At 55.8% G+C, this 16,604-nt stretch overlaps 3 long non-coding RNA genes across 7 annotated transcripts; all 3 read left to right on the top strand.

Moving 5' to 3' along the window:
* Nucleotides 1-182: 182 nt before the first annotated feature.
* Nucleotides 183-6,006, top strand: LOC131501985 (uncharacterized). Of its 4 annotated transcripts, none has more exons than XR_009256937.1 (5): nucleotides 184-3,133; nucleotides 3,426-3,856; nucleotides 4,052-4,178; nucleotides 4,983-5,143; nucleotides 5,513-6,006. It is a non-coding gene; the product is annotated as an uncharacterized LOC131501985 (long non-coding RNA). The 4 variants fall into 4 exon arrangements; XR_009256938.1 differs by having other exon boundaries at nucleotides 184-950; nucleotides 1,292-3,133; nucleotides 3,426-4,178; XR_009256935.1 differs by having other exon boundaries at nucleotides 3,426-4,178.
* An 87-nt stretch (nucleotides 6,007-6,093) lies between these two features.
* LOC131501986 (uncharacterized) lies at nucleotides 6,094-10,634 on the top strand. 2 transcript variants are annotated; one of them, XR_009256939.1, is made up of 2 exons: nucleotides 6,094-9,917; nucleotides 10,331-10,634. It is a non-coding gene; the product is annotated as an uncharacterized LOC131501986 (long non-coding RNA). The 2 variants fall into 2 exon arrangements; XR_009256940.1 differs by having other exon boundaries at nucleotides 10,478-10,634.
* Nucleotides 10,635-14,064: 3,430 nt separating this feature from the next.
* LOC131501975 (uncharacterized) lies at nucleotides 14,065-15,341 on the top strand. Its single transcript, XR_009256934.1, has 3 exons — nucleotides 14,065-14,583; nucleotides 15,026-15,057; nucleotides 15,133-15,341. It is a non-coding gene; the product is annotated as an uncharacterized LOC131501975 (long non-coding RNA).
* Nucleotides 15,342-16,604: the final 1,263 nt, after the last annotated feature.

The following is a 16,604-nucleotide window of genomic DNA, read 5'->3' on the forward strand; positions in this document are numbered from 1 at the left end:
CCGGGCAGGGAATCCCGCCATCTCCTGGGGCCGCTGTCCCCGAGGGCTTCTCGGAGGCGGCAGCCTTGGCCTTGGGCCTGCCGGGGGCGGGGGGCAGGGGGTGGGGGTTGGGACCGACAGCCCGGCGGCGGCCCGCGGAGCCCAGGTACGCCGGCCTGGCAGGGCTGTGGCGGCCCAGAGCAGGACGGGGCGGAGGCGGGGCGGCGTCTCGGCAGGCAGGTGGCCGTGGGGCGAGGGAGAGGGCCCCTGGAAAGCAGCCTATGTTTATTGACTGCGATTCGCCTCTGATCCTGGAGCTGGCAAGGGAGCCCCCGGCGGGTAAGTTTGGATTTTGCGCCCCTGTGTGTGGGTGCGCTTGGCAGGCTGGCAATGCGAGGTGGCGGCACTCCTGCTCAGGGGCACCTGGCAAACTCAGCAGGCACAGGCGGTAGGGATCCCAGACGAGTCCTGGCCGCTAGCTCTCAAGGGGGCGGGGGGCGGTGGTGCCCCGCTTTGGTGAGACCGCTGGTGGTGAGGAGCTCCCCAGAAGAAGGTGTAAGAAGAGGAAGCCAGGGGTGGGATGGAGGGCCCGCAAGATCAAGAGAGGGAGGGAGCGAGCTGAGCAGGGAAGGAGCTCCAGCAGTCCTCCGGTCCCACAGATGTGTGCCTGGCAGCCCCTGCGGGCCAGGCCCCTGCAGACATTGGTGATATGGCAGGGAAGAAAATGGCAAAACTCGCCCCACGTGGGTCCAGGCCTAGTGGCAGGGCGCACACGACAGGATAGCAAACATCTTAAATGAAGGATGATAGAGTGTGTTCATCGGTGGTAAGTGCCCTGGGGAAACTAGAGCAGAGGGAAGGAGGTGAGGGGTTGGGTCACAAGTCTGAGTAGATGAGGGTATTTCAGAAAACCTCGAAGGAGATGAGAGTGTGTACCGGGCAGAGGGAACAACCAGTGCAAAGGGCCTGAGGTATGAGTGGACTGGTGTGTGGAAGGGAATGCTCAGAGGGTGGTGTGGCAGGAGCGGAGGGAGCAAGCAGGTGGGCGGGGGGCAGGGCGAGGCCAGGAGGGGCCACATGGGTCTACTCTGAGTCAGATGGGCACCCCGGGGAGGGCCGTGAGCAGGCAAGGACAGAACCCCATTAGGAGGTGGCCCTGTTTACCATCAGTTCAGCCTCTGCCCCTCCCCCGCCCCCCACCGCCCAGGACGGGGGAGACCCCAGTTGCAAGGCTGATCCTTAGATGATCCTTAGGGGGCTTTGTTGGGTGGAGCAGCGTGGAAGGCCCTGGGGTGACCTGCGGCCTCCCTAGGCCCAGGGCCCTGGGGCCGACCCACCCAGCGGGCTGCAAGCGCTGCGGTCCCCAGGGAAGGCTGCCGGAGCCAGGAGGAGGCAGCCGGGGTCTCCAAGTGCCAGGCCTCAGAGGAAGTCCACCAGGAAGGAAGAAGCCTGACTGCAAGAGGCCTGGCGCCACTCCTCCTCACAGATGAAGAAACCCCAGTTCCTGATCCCGCCTGTGTGGGGTCGCCTCCTGCCTTTCCTGGGGTTTGTGTTCTGTGTTCTTTTCCCGGGGAAATAGCCCCATCTCCTGGTCTTCTGTAGGCACCAGCACGAAGCCCACTCACTGGCTGCCTCCTTTTTTTTTTTTTTTTTTTTTCAATTTTGTTTAAATCTTTCTCTATTTTTGAGAGGGACAGAGAGCCACAGAGCACAAGCAGGGGAGGGACACAGAGAAAGGGAGGCACAGAATCCGAAGCAGGCTCCTGGCTCCGAGCTGTCAGCACAGAGCCCGACACGGGGCTCGAACTCACGAACTGTGAACTGTGAGATCATGACCGGAGCCCAAGTCGGAGGCTTAACCGACTGAGCCACCCGGGTGCCCCTCCCTTTTCATTTTGAACACCAGCAAGCAAACAGACGAAATCGAGAGGACAGTCTAAGGCAGCGCAGGTGCCCACCCCCCAGGGCTAGCGGCAGCCTCCAGCTTGCCTTGTTTGCTCGTTTCTCTCTTTCTCGGTTTCTCCCTCCCTTTGTCCTTCTATCCTTCGCTCCCTGCTTTTCTCGCTCTCTCGCTCTCTCTTTCTCTCTCTCCTTTTCCCTTTCCTTTGTTTTTGCTGAAATAGTTTACAGCAAGCGTGCATACCATTTTCTCCCTACGTGCTTCAAGAAGGAAGGACATTTCCTCCCATGACCCAGTGCCGTTATCCATCCAACCCATGCCCAGCGCGGGCTCCTGCTGTCGTCTGAGAGCCACTGCACAGTCACCCTCCAGGCCCCCACTGCCTTTGACTCCTCTTTCCTTCACACCAGCATCTCATCAAGGACTTCGTTACACTTGACCATTGGCCATCTGGTTATCCTTTCATCTGAAGCAGCCTCTCTCCCCGGCCTCGTCTTTTCCCCCTGACGCTGAGACACGCAGGAGACCGGGAACTGCCCACCTTCTAGATTGGGCCGGTTGCTCCCTTGTAGCTAGTGTCTTGAAGTGGTCCCTCTGTCCCCAGTATCCTTTATAAACTGGGTGTGGGGGCACAAGGCTGCATTAGAATTGGGTCAAGCTTTGGCAAGAGCCTTCCTTGTGCCCTCCCTGGGGTGGCATCGTCACAGCAGGCATGTCCGACCTCTGTCCAGCAGCCATTCGCTTAGCTTTCTGTCTCGTGACCAGCGGTAAGCAGGGGAAGACATCTTGACATCGTGCGGCTATCCACGCCTCCTAGGTCTGTCACCCGGCGGTTTTCGTGTCCACTCCACCTTAAGGGATTCTTTCTATCCGATTAATGTAAATGTCGCCATCAGACACATGAGTTTATTTCTTCTGGGCTAGTGTTGATTGACGGCTCGTCACTGGCGAAAAGGGACCTTCTTGCGGCAATTTAAATGCTCCGGGACCCCGTCCCCCCATCCTCTCTCCTGTAGCGTGAGTAAGCTGTAGTCACCCACGCAGCAAAAGCATCCTGGACCCGCTCCCCACCAGCCACTGCCTGGCTCTTCCGCTTCCCCACCGGGGAATTGCACATTCTGGCCTCCAGCTGGGTGCAGAGCACATCCTTGGAGCAAACTTTCTTTGGCCCCGCTGTTTCCTGGCACTGAGAACCGATGCGGAGGAATCAGACACTGCCCACTCTGTCCATGACAGACTCTTCCTGCCCTTGGTGTGAGCCCCCGCTCCCTCCTGTCCCCAAGGCGCACACGTGGTCTCTCCCCTTTTGCACCCCCACCCCGGCCCCAGCCTCAGCCCCGGGACCACCCGGCTTGGGCCCACCCAAGGGCCAGATATGAGCCATGCCCTTAGCCTGCTACTCTCTTTGCTCACCCGCAGCCTTCAGCTCTCAGCCTGAACGTGACTCCTTCAGAGAGCACCCCTCCCCTAGCTATTGTGGCGCCCTCCATAGTGCGTTTCGCTAGCCTGGTCTTCCTCTTTTCCTTGACAGTGAGGCTGTTCACAGGTGGAGTGGTATGTGTGTGTTGGGAGGTTTTCTGTAAGGACCCTGACCTGAGAGGAAAAGGGGTCAGCAGTGGAGCTTCCGGGGATGGCTGGAAAGTCGGGGTGCAGGGGTCCTGCCCCCATGGGAAGAAAGGAATGAGAAAGAGGAAGCCAAGGCTCGCCGGAGGTGGGCAGGACTCCCTGTCTGGCAGCCCACTGCCCAGGTGAGGGGAGAGGGCGGCAGCTCGGTCTGGGAAAGTGTTATGGGTTGGATTGTGTCCCCCAGGAAAGATGCGTTCGAGTCTTGCCCGCCAGCAGCTGTGACTGGGACCTAACCTGGATGAGGTGGTGCTGCACTAGGGCGGGCCTCATCTCGCACTTGGCTTTTGCCAATCCCCTTAGCTTGTTTGTACCCCCGCGGTGGCAGCCGTTCTCTTGAAGGCCGGACCCAAGGTGAGCGGGGCTCCCTGACCGTCTCCATCCGCCCCCTCATCATGCCCCAGCCTCACAACTCTGGCAACCCCGAGTCTCCCCTTAGCTGCTGAGTTCTCTGAGTCCCCACCCCCACCCCATGTTTGGTTGCCGCCCGCCCATCCTGCGACCCATGGGGGTGAATTCCCCTGCAGCCCCAGGAATTTCTCATTTTAGGTGCCGGTATCGTTTGAAGACGTGTCTGTGTACTTCATCAAGACAGAATGGAAGCTTCTGGACCTCAGTCAAAGGATCCTCTACAAGAGAGTGTTGCTGGAGAACTACCGCCATTTGGTGTCACTGGGTAAGGACCTCACACCCACGTCCAGTCGCCGTTACTGGATCTCTGAACGGAATCGCTTGTTGGTTACTGTAAGCCCGAGAATACGTGCATTGACCCGTAAGTGGTAACCGCATGGGCCCCCATCATAGTACTTTTGCATAGAAAGTCGTGGGTTGACTAGACCTCTTCTACCCAAAAGGTGGACGCACGTTATCCTTGAATGTGTATGTGCGCTCTTTGAGACTTCATTTATTTTTATCAAGGCTGCACTGTACAGAGTTTAGCAGTTTCTGCTCCTTGAGCCAAGCCAGGCGAAGAGGCCCAGGAGAAGAAGTGCGTTTGGTTTTGCAGCATGAATCAATCCAGAAAGGAGCTGGGGTGGGCCCCCCCCCTCCCCGCACTGCGACTCACTGCGACTCACTGCGACTCACTGTGACTCACTGAGACCCACTGCCTGCGGGGCTGCAGGGGGCCTGTTTCCTCCATTTCTTCTCTCCAGATTTAAACTCTATAATCTAACCACACACAGGAGGACTACTTACTTCCCCTTGGTTCCTTCTGACCCTCACTGGGCAGATGCAGGGTTCACAGCGCAGTTCCGGAATCGTCAGTCCATGCCACATGTCCCAGCAGCCTCCTGACCTCCCTGCAGGCCAAGGAATAACACCGTTATCCTGCTGGCCCCAATCACCACCTGCTTGGGGCTCCTCGGGCCGCCTGGCCCCCACGCATCCAAAGTCCTTTGCTTCCTTAAAGGGACTCTGCACTTTATCGGGACCTTCCCGGGGCAATCTCTAGAGAGTTCTTTGTTCTCTGTTCTTGAAGATGCTGACGCTGGGCTGAGTTCAGGAGTGACTGATCTGCTTCGTTTCCATGGACAGGACTTTTAGCCTCCAAGCCTCACCTGGTCTCCTGGCTGGAGCAAGGGGACGAGCCCCAGGCAGCAGACATCCACGGGACACGGGCTGCTGCGGGGGTGCGGACGGGTGAGTGAGGTCCGTGAGTCTGGCTCGCCTGAGCCTTTTGGCAAGAGCGGCCACCCGAGCAGGGCAGTGCGGCCACCTCGGGTGGGAAGTTCCCGTTTGTGCCAGACTTTACTCTCCCAAGGAGTCCCTGTTGAGGCGCCAGATGGAAGGAGCGCCTCCTGCTGCGTCACACCAGTTCTGGTACTTCCAGCTTGTTCCCACCACTTCCCCTCTTGCCCTCCTGTCCACTGACGGTCATCTTGCCTCTTCCCCCATGTCTTCGTCTCCCCCATTCATTCCTTCTCGGCTTTGGTGTGAGGGTGACAACAACAGACCCTAAACAGAGCTCCGGGGAGAGGGTGACACTGTTTGGTGTCTCTGTCTCTGTAGGTGACGGGATAGAGAACAGGACGTCGACTTCAAAGCAGAAGCATTGCCCCCAAGAGCTCCTGAGGACTGGCCCTCGGGGCGGTAACAAGAGCCAGGTGGCCCGGCCAACAGGGGAGACCGCTAATCACACAGGGAAACATGCTCGTTCCCCACAGACAGGTTCTGGCAGGGGTGATCAGCCTGGGGAGAGAGGTCAAGGCGGCTCCTCCGGCGAGGGAAGAGCGATGAGGTAGAGAAGACAGGACGGCGTTAGGTGGGATTAGGGTCTCAGGCCGCGGGGTGCGCCGGGCGCCGACAAGCAGCACCTGTGTCCGCAGTGTGGGAAATCCTTCAGTCGCAGTTCCAACCTCCTCAAGCACCGGCGCACCCACAGCGGCCACAAGCCCTACACGTGCGGCTAGTGTCTCAAGGCCTTCAAGGGCGCGTCCCAGTTCATTCACCGCCAGCGCGTCCACAGCAGGGAGAAGCTGTTTGCGTGCCAAGAGTGCGGGAAGGCGTTCTGGGGACGCTCGGGTGTCAGCCTGCACTGCCGGGCACACGGCGGCGGCGAGCGGCCCTACGCATGCGGCGAGTGCGGGAAGGCCTTCGGAGGCACTCCCCCCTCTTCAAGCGCCAGGCGACTCGCGGCGAGGGGCAGCCCTGTGGGTGTCCGCACTGCGGGAGGGTGTTCTGGAGCCGCTTGTCCCTCCCGGAGCACCGGCGCGCCCCGGGCGGCCAGCGCCGCCTAACCTGTGAGGGGACAGTGTGGCGCGGCGGCCCCCACGGCAGCCGCGGCGGTGGGAAGCCCTCGGAGAAGAACGACGGGGGAAAGGCGCCGGCCTCTTTGGGTGCGAGGGCCAGAAAGTCTGGGGACACCGCGAACGCGCAGCCACCGGCAGTGCAGCCTGCTGGCCTGGGAGAGGGCCCGCTTTAAAGCCTGGGGCCTCCCGCTCCCCTCTGCCTTTGATCGCTGAGGACGCGACTGAAGCACAGAGACCTCAGAACAGATCCATGTTCTGTGCTGGAACTGCCCAGATGCCCCTACCCGACGCGGGTCAGAGCCGCGCTCCAGCAGGGCCCTGTCATGGGCACAGCCGCCTCCGGTGAGGGACGAGCGGTCTCTCTCGTGTCGTGGGACCATCCGCTTCGCCCCAAGACTTCTTGGTGTTTCCAGGTAAAAGCACTAAAAGCACTTTAATCCTTTCAGAGCTCATAAACGGGGGGGGGGGGGGGGGGGGACGTGACGGAATTCTACAACTAGACTGTGGCCGGCCCGTGACATCACCTCAAATGCATCAAGAAACCGTCCGAAAATGGCCTTGGGCGAACACATTCGTGGACAGCTCACGCCCAGGTGCCAGGCTGCGGGAAGCGGTGTCTCCTCTCTAAGCCCGCAGCTCCACGGGAAGAAACGGGACACGCTGCCATCATGCTGACTGGTGACCCGCTCTTTTTCCAGGCCCTCTGTCCCCGTGCCAGAGAGGCGCAGGCTTCCTTTGAGAAGCAGCCCCCTGGGCCCATATTCTCGGAGCCCTGGGGCGGGGCAGAGGAGTCAGGGGACACTCTGGTCCCTCGCAGGAGCGGGCTCCGGGCAAAACCCCGCACCAGCTGGCCTGCTGCTATCCGTCTCCTCCTGCCCGGTCTCCCGGGCTCACCCTACTCACTGCCGTCTGCCTCCCACACCCCAGCAGCAGAGACCAGCCTGGCCTCTCTGCCCCTCCTCCCCACCCTCAGTGCCTAAAGCTTCATACTTAGCTGCTCTTCCTCAAGCGGCCACCTCTTGTGGCTGGTGCCGATCAGGAACAAAACGAGACGGGCTACGAATTTGCACAGAGCATGCCCAGTGATGGCTCTCTCATCGGACCTTTCGTATGATATTTCTTACAATACTGCACGTTCCCTTGCTTTCAGCATTTTTGTATTCAGGAGTAACGTAAGCTAGAGATTTGGGCCATATAAGGAAGGGTGTTGGTGAATCGCTCCTGAAATAAGAATCCCGCCAACCCTCTGAGAAGACCTCAGGCAGGAGAAAGAGACACCCGATGGGTGTGGTGGTGAGCCTGGCCGCTCTTCTCCCTCCTCCCCCTGAGCCCCACGGAAACAGGGTGGCCCCTTCAAATGGCACTTTCCTGCAGCCTCCTGCTGGCCAGGGGGTGGCGGCTGCTGGCAGGCTCTGCCCTGTTCTGTCCGCACAGTCCCCAGAGCCAGGTTCAGGAGTTCGGCCCCTGGGTGCTCTCAGCCCAGCGTCCTGGTTGGCTTGCCTCCTCCTTCCAGCCCCCTCCACTGCCGGGACCTCTGGCGGGCAACTGGTAGGTATGCTGGGCACCCCCATGGGCCTCCGAGGATCGTGTGTGCCTTCCCTGCCACACAGTGAGAGGCTCAAAGCACCCTCAGGACAGTGTGGGGAAGATCTGGAAATACAGAATTTCTTCCGAGCATGCTTCTTGGAGCTCCAGTCACTAGGACGACTCCAGGAGCAAGAGATACAGATAGATCGATAGAAACACATTGACATAGAAGTTTTCTATAGCCATATTAAAATGATTTTTAGACACGACTTACGGAAAGTTCTAGAGTTCTGGCAACTTGCTTTTATCTCAGAGCCCCTTTCACAGGGTCTGTGTCCCCTTGTCCTTCGATCGCCTTCTGCTCTTTGTGTCACATTCATCTTTGCCGGCACTTCAGAAACAGGAAGTATTAAGGCCACTGTCTCTGAAGTCCACGGACAGGGCATGTGGAAGCGCGTGTTTTTATGAGGCGCAATCTTTGCCAGGGCTGGGGTGGATTCAGGAAGCCAATCCCAGTGCAGAACAAGAGACAGTGGCAGGAGGCATTGGGGCGACAGCTGCCACGCGGTGGTGGGAACTAGAAAGAGATCAGATCCCGGGGCTCTGATGTCTGTTTCCATCACCGTAGTAAGTGAGCCGTCTCAACTCTGCAGGCCAGTCAGTAACCGGCTTCACTAAAGAAGAGTCGTAGCCCCCCGTGGAATGTCATCCCATGGGTTCTACTGGATGAGCCACCTTGATTTTGTGGTTTTCTTTCTAATGTGCTCTGAAATTGGGCTCCCACACAACTGGATGCAAAAGCTCACGCTACTGAAGGACATCCTGCCGGCTTTCCAGTCCCTTCCCCAAGAACTTCACTGGACGTCGGCCCCGTCGCGCTTCTCGACTGGTGTGCTTCAGGGATGGCCCCGTAAGACACGGTGCCAGCGCACAGTGTGTCTGATGTTGAGACCACTCGCCCTGTGAAACTGTGGAGACTTTCCAAGAGCCATTTAAATGCTGTGGCGGTTCCTCCACGTAACTGGTGAATAGCCCCGGCCGCATTCATTTACTTTGGGCGCGAGCAAACGAGGGTCTAAGAGTGCTGGCCTTAAAGGAGCCCTCTCGTGGTGTCAAGTAACCAGATGGCAGTTGGGCCAAAGGTCCCAGGAAAAACTCTAAGTGTGGAATCGTGGGGGAAAACCAAGACACTATGTTGGCGTGAAGGGAAGGCAGAAACCCTGGAGGGCGAGACACATGGGCATCAAGAGCTGCCACCCCCGGCCGGTGGGACACCGTGACTCAGATCAGGAAGGACAGAGTAGCGCATCAGTCCCCCGAGAGACCCAGCTGGGTCTTCCTCCCAGTTGCTTCTTCAGACAACATGGCGGCACGCACACTCACTCAGGTGGGTGCCCCGTCCAGCCCCGTGCGGGCCTGTATAGAAGGTGGCTCCACCTTCACCCTTCCGTGGTTTGCTTTGTGGCCTCCCGCTGTGGGGGGACTCCAGGGTGGACACCTGTCTGTACTATAGGCCCTGCGACCTCTCCATCTCCGTCTTCCCCCAGCCATGTTTGAGGTCCTCGGCCCTTTCCTCTGTCCTTTATCTCTGATGGTCATTGAGCCACCAGATCCCTTCCGCCCTCGATTGTGGTTGCCCCAGCTGTGCCTGCCTGCATGCGGCCGTGTTTGAGTTGCAAGGGCGGTCCTGCAGTTGTCACCTGACTGACGGAAGCATCCTTGTCTGGGGCTTTATGTAGGCCCGGGAACATAGCTCTCTGCAAAACGGACCATGTCTACAACCTTGCTCAGATTGTAGCTCGCGAGACTAGCTCTGCTTTGCGAAGCTGGCAGTGCTCCAAACAAAGAGGGAAAGCTGTGTTCCCTGTGACTGTGTGGCTATAATCCCAGACTTGCCCCCAAGGGAGGGAAAAACAGGCCTGGGAAGGGGGCTCTCAGGATTGTGTTGCCATTGTCGCCAAACATCCTTAGCTTCTACATGTTTTCTTTGCTCTCGCTCCCGAGGTTGGTTCTGCTGGTGTTATGGCAGCAGGGGCGCAGCGGGATGCCTACGGCATGGCTGATTCTCCGTGAACGTCTCAGGACGGGCCAGGACCTTCACTCCTTTCCTCAGCCGGAGTTGCACAGCAGGCTTTCAGGTGGGGATGCTACATGTATGTCTTGTCAGGCGGCAGGGACAAGTGTGTCTTGAAGCCACGGCCAGAGCGAGCAGCAGGGGAGCTCTTGAAACGGGAAGGAGAGGTCGAGGGATTTCAGGCAGGGTAGGGGGAAGAAGAGGGGGCACATGGTGTGGTCAGGAACCCCCAAAGAGCAGAGGGATTTTGGTAGGACTGTTGGGGGGCAGATGGTCATGAGAAGCAGAGTGCAGAAAGCCTCGGATGATCTCCACCTGCTTCCTGATGAGGAGCGATTTTTTTTTAACATGAAAGAATTATTCTAACATTGAGGAGGGGACGTTAGTGTATATTATAACCGCTAGAGCGCGTGACTTTCAAGGCTGGCCACCAAGTATACACACGACAGTCAGCCAGATGCTTCTGATGTTCATTAGGTGTTGACCCGGGATGCTTTGACGTGAGCACCTCAAATGACGTTCCCAGGAATTGCCACTTGCTGTGGGCTCACTAGATCATCCATCCTCTCATGCTCCTACTGATGTGTCTATAACTTCACAACACAGGGACCCCCCCCCCCCCAGGACTTGCAGGTCGCCGATTCATCTTTCTTTGACCGCCTCATGTAGAGGTATCATCCTGCGTGGGCCACAAGACCTGTTGAATGCTTGCTGGTGGACCTTTGGGTTGTTTCCAGCCCGGGGCCATGACAAATAAAGCTGCTATGAGCACTTGAGTGCAGTTTGTGTGTGTGTGTGTGTGTGTGTGTGTGTGTGGATATGTCTTCATTTCTCCTGGGCGTACGGCTAGCAGTGGGGTAGGTCTTATGGTAACTCTACATGTAACTTGCTGACGAGCCGCCAGACTAAGTTTTCCTAAACACCTGCCCCGTTTTACATCCCTACCAGCAGCGTCTGCGGGTTCCGGTTACGACACGTCGTCCTTAACGCTTATCTGTCCTCTTCATTCCAGCCATCCTGGGGGAGGGGGGGCGGGGGCGATGAAATGGTATTTAATTGTAGTTTTGATTTTTATTTCTCTGTTGGCTAATGATGTTGAGCGTCTTTTCCTGTCCTTCTGAGCCACTCATATATCTTCTTTGGTAAACAGTCTGTTCAAAGCTTTTGCCCATTTTTAATTGATTTATTTGTCTTATCATTTAGTTGTAAGAGTTCTAGATACAAGTCCTTTGTCAGGTATGGTTTCCAAATATTTTCTTCCAGACTGGGGCTTTGCATTTCTATTTTCATAACAGTGAGGGTTTGTTTTGTTTTTGTTTTTGTTTTTGTTTTTGTTTATTTATTTATTTTTTTTTTGAAGAGCAGAAGTTGGTTTATTTGACGAAGCCCAATGTCTGGATTTCTTAAATTTTATAGTTTGCACAGTTAAGAAGTCTCTACAAAACTCAACTCCGTACAATTTGATCCTGTTTTCTTGTAGAAGTTGTAGGGTTTTTGCTCCTACATTTAGGACTATGATCCATTTTGAGGTAATTTTTGTGTCTAGTGTGAGGTGAATTCACATTTTACTTATTGTTTCTATACGGAGATCCAGTTTCTCCAGCACTGTCTGTTGTAAAGATGATCTTTTCCCCAATTGAGTGGCCTTGACATCTTTTTAATTATTTTATTTTTTTTAATTTTTTTAACATTTCTTTATTATCGAGAGACAGAGAGACACAGAGCGTGAGCAGGGGAGGAGCAGAGAGAGGGGGAGACACAGAATCGGAAGCAGGCTCCAGTCTCCAAGCTGTCAGCACAGAGCCCGATGCGGGCCTCGAACTCACAAACTGCAAGATCATGACCTGAGCCGAAGTCGGTCGCCCAACCAACTGAGCCACCCAGGCGCCCCAAATTGTCTGGACATCTTGCTTGAAAATCAATTGGCTGTGTGAAAGTCTACTTCTGGACTCATTGTGGTGCCCCATCAATTGGCTTGTCTATTTTTGTTACTTTTTTTTTTTTTTTTGGTTACTGTCACTTTATAAATAGTCTTGAAATCGGGTAATGTGAATCCTCTGAGATATGGTTCTTTTTCAGACTTGTTTTGTCTATCCTAAGTGTGTCACTTCTGCATGAGTTTTAGAATACCTTGTCCATTCCTGTGGGGCGGGGGGTGGGAAGCCTGCTGGGATTTTGATTGGGATTGCATCGAATGTATACATCCTTTTGGGGAGGACAGACATCTGAACACCCTGAGGCCTTCAGTCTGTGAACCTAACATAACTCCTCATTCAGGGGCCTTCCCTCCTTCCTCTCGACAGCAGCTTGCGATTTCAGTGTCCAAGCCCTGCACACGTGTTAGCATCTCTTGATTCCCGTGTTGTTGCAAAGGCCCTATGTGTAAATAAGGTCGCATTCTGAGGTACTGGGGGCTAGGACCCCAACATACCTTTTGGGGGGACATGATCCACCTCATAGCATCACCCAGTATCCATTCCAGCCTTCTTCTCTGGGGATAAGATCCCAGTTTTGTTCAGGGCATCAGTAGGCTCAGCCTCAAGTGACAGGTCATGACAATCCTGTATCCAGCTTTCTCCAGCCTCTCTTCCAGCTAAGGGGGGCAGGGGGCATGTGATCCGCTGTGACTGAGACTTAAGTGGAAGTCTGCTGGGAAAGTTTCTGGAAAAACTGTTGCTTTCTTGATACAAGAGGACAGGTGTGGTTATCCTTGCCCTTTCCCCCTTCTGTCCTTGAATGTATATGTGATGGCTGGAGCTTCAGCAGCCATTTTGTGATCATGAGTCAGCACACATTTGTTCCTATGATGCCTTTGCGTAGCCCAGCCCATATTTGATAACAGCTTCAGCTATAATATGAAACAGAACTGTGCATCCCATGTTCGTGGTTCTGAGAACCCATTGTTCCAAGATTAAAAAAAAAAAAAAAACAGCTTTCTGGCAAAGACTTCTAACAGGAAAACAAAATCAAATTGAAACAAGGAAGTAAGAATCAAATTAATCTTTTGTCTTTTTTTTCTTTCAGTTAAAATATTCCTCGCTTAATATATAACTTACTTTCTCCCATATTCTGGCTAGTTCAGTGGGAACAAGGTGAAAGGAGGTGGAGAGAGAATGAGTCAGGCAGGCAAAGAAGAGGTGGGGAGAGAAAGAGACAGGAGGAAAGAGAAAAGCAAGGTTGAGGAGGAGAATGGAGATCTCGGCTGTCTCCTCAGACTATGAGGGTGGAATAAAGAAACAAACAAATGCAGTGTATCAGGAAAGTGGCCACAAGTACAGGTGACCACTGTGTGTTAAATACAGATTTTCTCTGTGTTGAATACAATCCAGGACTGTAAATGTCCTTTCTCTTCCTTGCGATTTTCTTAATAACATTCTCTGTTCTCCAGCTTACTTTTTTGTAAGAATGCAGTATATAATACACGTAACATCCAAAATATATGTGTTCGTCGACTGTCTATGTTATTGGTGAGGCTTCTGGTCAACAGTCAGCTATTAGAAGTTAAGGTCTGAAGAGTCAAAGTTACACATGGATTTTCAGCTGTGCAGGCGGCCAGCACCCCTAACTCCCATGCTATTCGAGGATCATCTGTAATAGAAAACCTGACTGTGGTGATTAAATCCAAGTTTAATTTTCTTATGTAAGGAATCTGGAGGGTAGCTTGCTCATTCAGCAGCAGGGCATTGGTGAGGCCCAGTATCTAATTAGCTTAGCTTTGCCTCGTGATCACAAAATGGCTGCTGAAGCTCCAGCCATCACATATACATTCAAGAACAGAAGGGGGAAAGGGCAAGGATAACCACACCTGTCCTCTTGTATCAAGAAAGCAACAGTTTTTCCAGAAACTTTCCCAGCAGACTTCCACTTAAGTCTCAGTCACAGCGGATCACATGCCCCCTGCCCCCCTTAGCTGGAAGAGAGGCTGGGGAAAGCTGGATACAGGATTGTCATGACCTGTCACTTGAGGCTGAGCCTACTGATGCCCTGAACAAAACTGGGATCTTATCCCCAGAGAAGAAGGCTGGAATGGATACTGGGTGATGCTATGAGGTGGATCATGTCCCCCCAAAAGGTATGTTGGGGTCCTAGCCCCCAGTACCTCAGAATGCGACCTTATTTACACATAGGGCCTTTGCAGATATAACTAGTGAAGATGAGGTCATACTGGGAGAGGGTGGACCTTTCATTCAGTGTGACTGGTGTCCTGCGAGAGAACACCACGTGAAGACCCAGACACGGGGAGAAAATGGCCGCATAAGGATGGAGGTAGAGACTGGAGTGACACGGCCACAAGTCAAAGAATTTCTGGGGCCTCTGGCAGCTGGAAGAGGTGAGGACTGATCCTCCTCTAGAGCCTCTGGAGGGTATGCAGTCCTGCTGACCCCTCCCTTTCTGCCGGTCCTGCCTGAGTGCCCTCCCACGTGGCTGCTGCCGAGGTGGGTGCCATCCTGACCCCAGACCCCGGGACACCAGCACCACGGCTCTTTCCACTGTGGCCGACTCTGTTCTCGAAACTAGAGGGCACCCGGCTGGCCGCCTCGGTTTCCCAACTCTGCCCCCCTTGGGGATGGCTGCTTGCAGTTCCCTCCGTCACTAACAACCGGTCGTGTGGCGGGCCGTGCACCTCACTTTTCTTCCTGCGAAACTGAGGTTCTTTCACAGACGCAGGTTGTGATAAAGGGGAAGAGAGCCTGCGTACTTTCAGTCAACGGATCGACACTGAGGCCACGGTGAGCAAGAGAACATCCCTGCCCTTGTGGAGCCGGCCTTCTCTCCAGGGACTGGGCTGCTGTGTGCAGGGTGGGGGTGGGCTGGAATACGGCCGGGAGCAGAGGAGAGACAGTGAGAGGTGGTGGAAATGGCGGCTCGGGAGAGTGGACATTGAAGCAGGGACCTGGTTGAGGGGGGTGTCTGGAAAAGCAGTCCGGGCGGAGGGCACAGCCAGTGCAAAGGTCCTGGGGCAGTGCATTGGCCTCCTGGGGGTGCTGTAACCAGTACCACAAATCGGGTGGCTTAAAACAATAGATATTTAGTCTCTCACAGTCCTCACCTCTTCCACCTGCTGCCGGTCCCCTGCATTCCTTGGCTTGTGGCTACATCATTCTAATCCTTGCCTCCGATGTCACCTGGCCTTCTCTGTGTCTGTGTCCCTCCCCTTCTGTCTCTTATAAGGGCACTTGCCATTGGATTTAGGACCTGGGTAAGTCTGGCTGATCGCATCTCAAGATCATCTCAAATGTAACTGTATCTGCAAAGACCAAATAAGGTCATATTCACAGGGTCCAGGGATTAGGACGCGGACGGACCTTGCGCATGGCCCCCATTCGGCCCGCCACGGATGGGAACGTTCGTGTCGCATTGTTCCGTGTGGCTGGAGCTCAAGGAGCCGGAAGAAATGATGACGGGGGCCGCGCCAAGAGTACGTGCTCAACACCTAATCACCTTCCGGCCACACTGCGCTGTCGCCGTTTACAGACGAAGGAAGCTGAGGCCAGCTGGTCACAGAGTTGGGGAACAGGGAGCGGAGGGGCAGGACCCAGCACCCAGGCCCTGCCGCTGCACAGCCCATGCCAGGTCCCTTCTCACCGCCCCCCTGGGGCCCAGACCAGAGTAGGCACATGGCGGGGGGAGGGGGGGAAGGGACGGGGGGGGGGGGAGGTCAATGCAATGCCTCGTTGCTCTTTGTCAGTGAGCAGGCTCTCCAGGTTCTCAACCTCTCAGGCACCGGAGGGCAAGGACGGTGCTCCATGTACCCCAGTTGCCGGGGTCTGAGAACAGGTTTCTAGCTGTCAACCGGAGAAGTGGCCGGAAAGTCTGCGCCCAGCCCTGTACCAGCCGGCCTCCTCCTGCCCTCCTGCCTGGTGGGCCACCAGCCCTTCCCTGCCGCCATCACACCCGTCATCCTGCGCCAGCGGCCCCACGCTTCCTGCCTTCTCTTCCCGGCCTGTGTGTCAGGCCCAGGGCAGCCAAACAAGCGCTTCCCCAGACTCCTAGTTTGGCCAAGTTGGTGGAGGTGAGAAGAGGCAGGGAGCCAGTAGGGGAGCTTGCTGGGGAGGGGACAACCCACCTAGGCATTTGAGAGGCCACGCGCCGAGTGTGCGGGCAAGCTGACTCTGGCATCCGGCGGACAGCGGCCCTCGCGAGCGTCTGAGCAGGGCCGTGCGCTGAAGGGCACTCCGGGCCTGAGGCCTACACCGCGGGGCTGCGCCCGGGGCGCCACCTAGCTCAGCCTGGAAGCCTCGGCCTGCGCCGCTGGAAAGGCCAATCAAATGCAAATGAGGCACGAGATTCCCCATTGGGAGACCTTTCTCTTGTCCCTTCCTCAGAGCACCTGGGTGAGAACCCTAAGTAAGCCTCTGGCCAGCCTTTCAGCCCAGGAAAGTTCTTCTTAAGGGCCCCTTTGAAATGCAAACCCCGAGGAGAGTAGGCCCCTAACGCCGGCTGCACTGAGAAAGCTGTCATTGTCCTTAGGATAAAGGGAGTGCGAGGGCACAGAAGGCCCCCTTGACTACCAGGTGAACTGGCCGCCAGCTAGGACGGCGATCTTGAGAAGTGTGCAAGGTTTTGTACACTAATTATACCCCAATAAAGCTGGGATGAAAAAATTTCATTTTAGGGGCGGCTGAGTGGCTCAGTCGGTTACGCATCCGACTTCGGCTCAGGTCATGATCTCACAGTCCGTGAGTTCGACCCCGTGTCGGGCTCTGTGCTGACAACTCGGAGCCTGGAGCCTGCTTCGGATTCCGTGTCT

This window comes from Neofelis nebulosa, chromosome X, assembly GCF_028018385.1.
Source record: "Neofelis nebulosa isolate mNeoNeb1 chromosome X, mNeoNeb1.pri, whole genome shotgun sequence".
NCBI classification, from domain to species: Eukaryota; Metazoa; Chordata; class Mammalia; order Carnivora; family Felidae; genus Neofelis; species Neofelis nebulosa.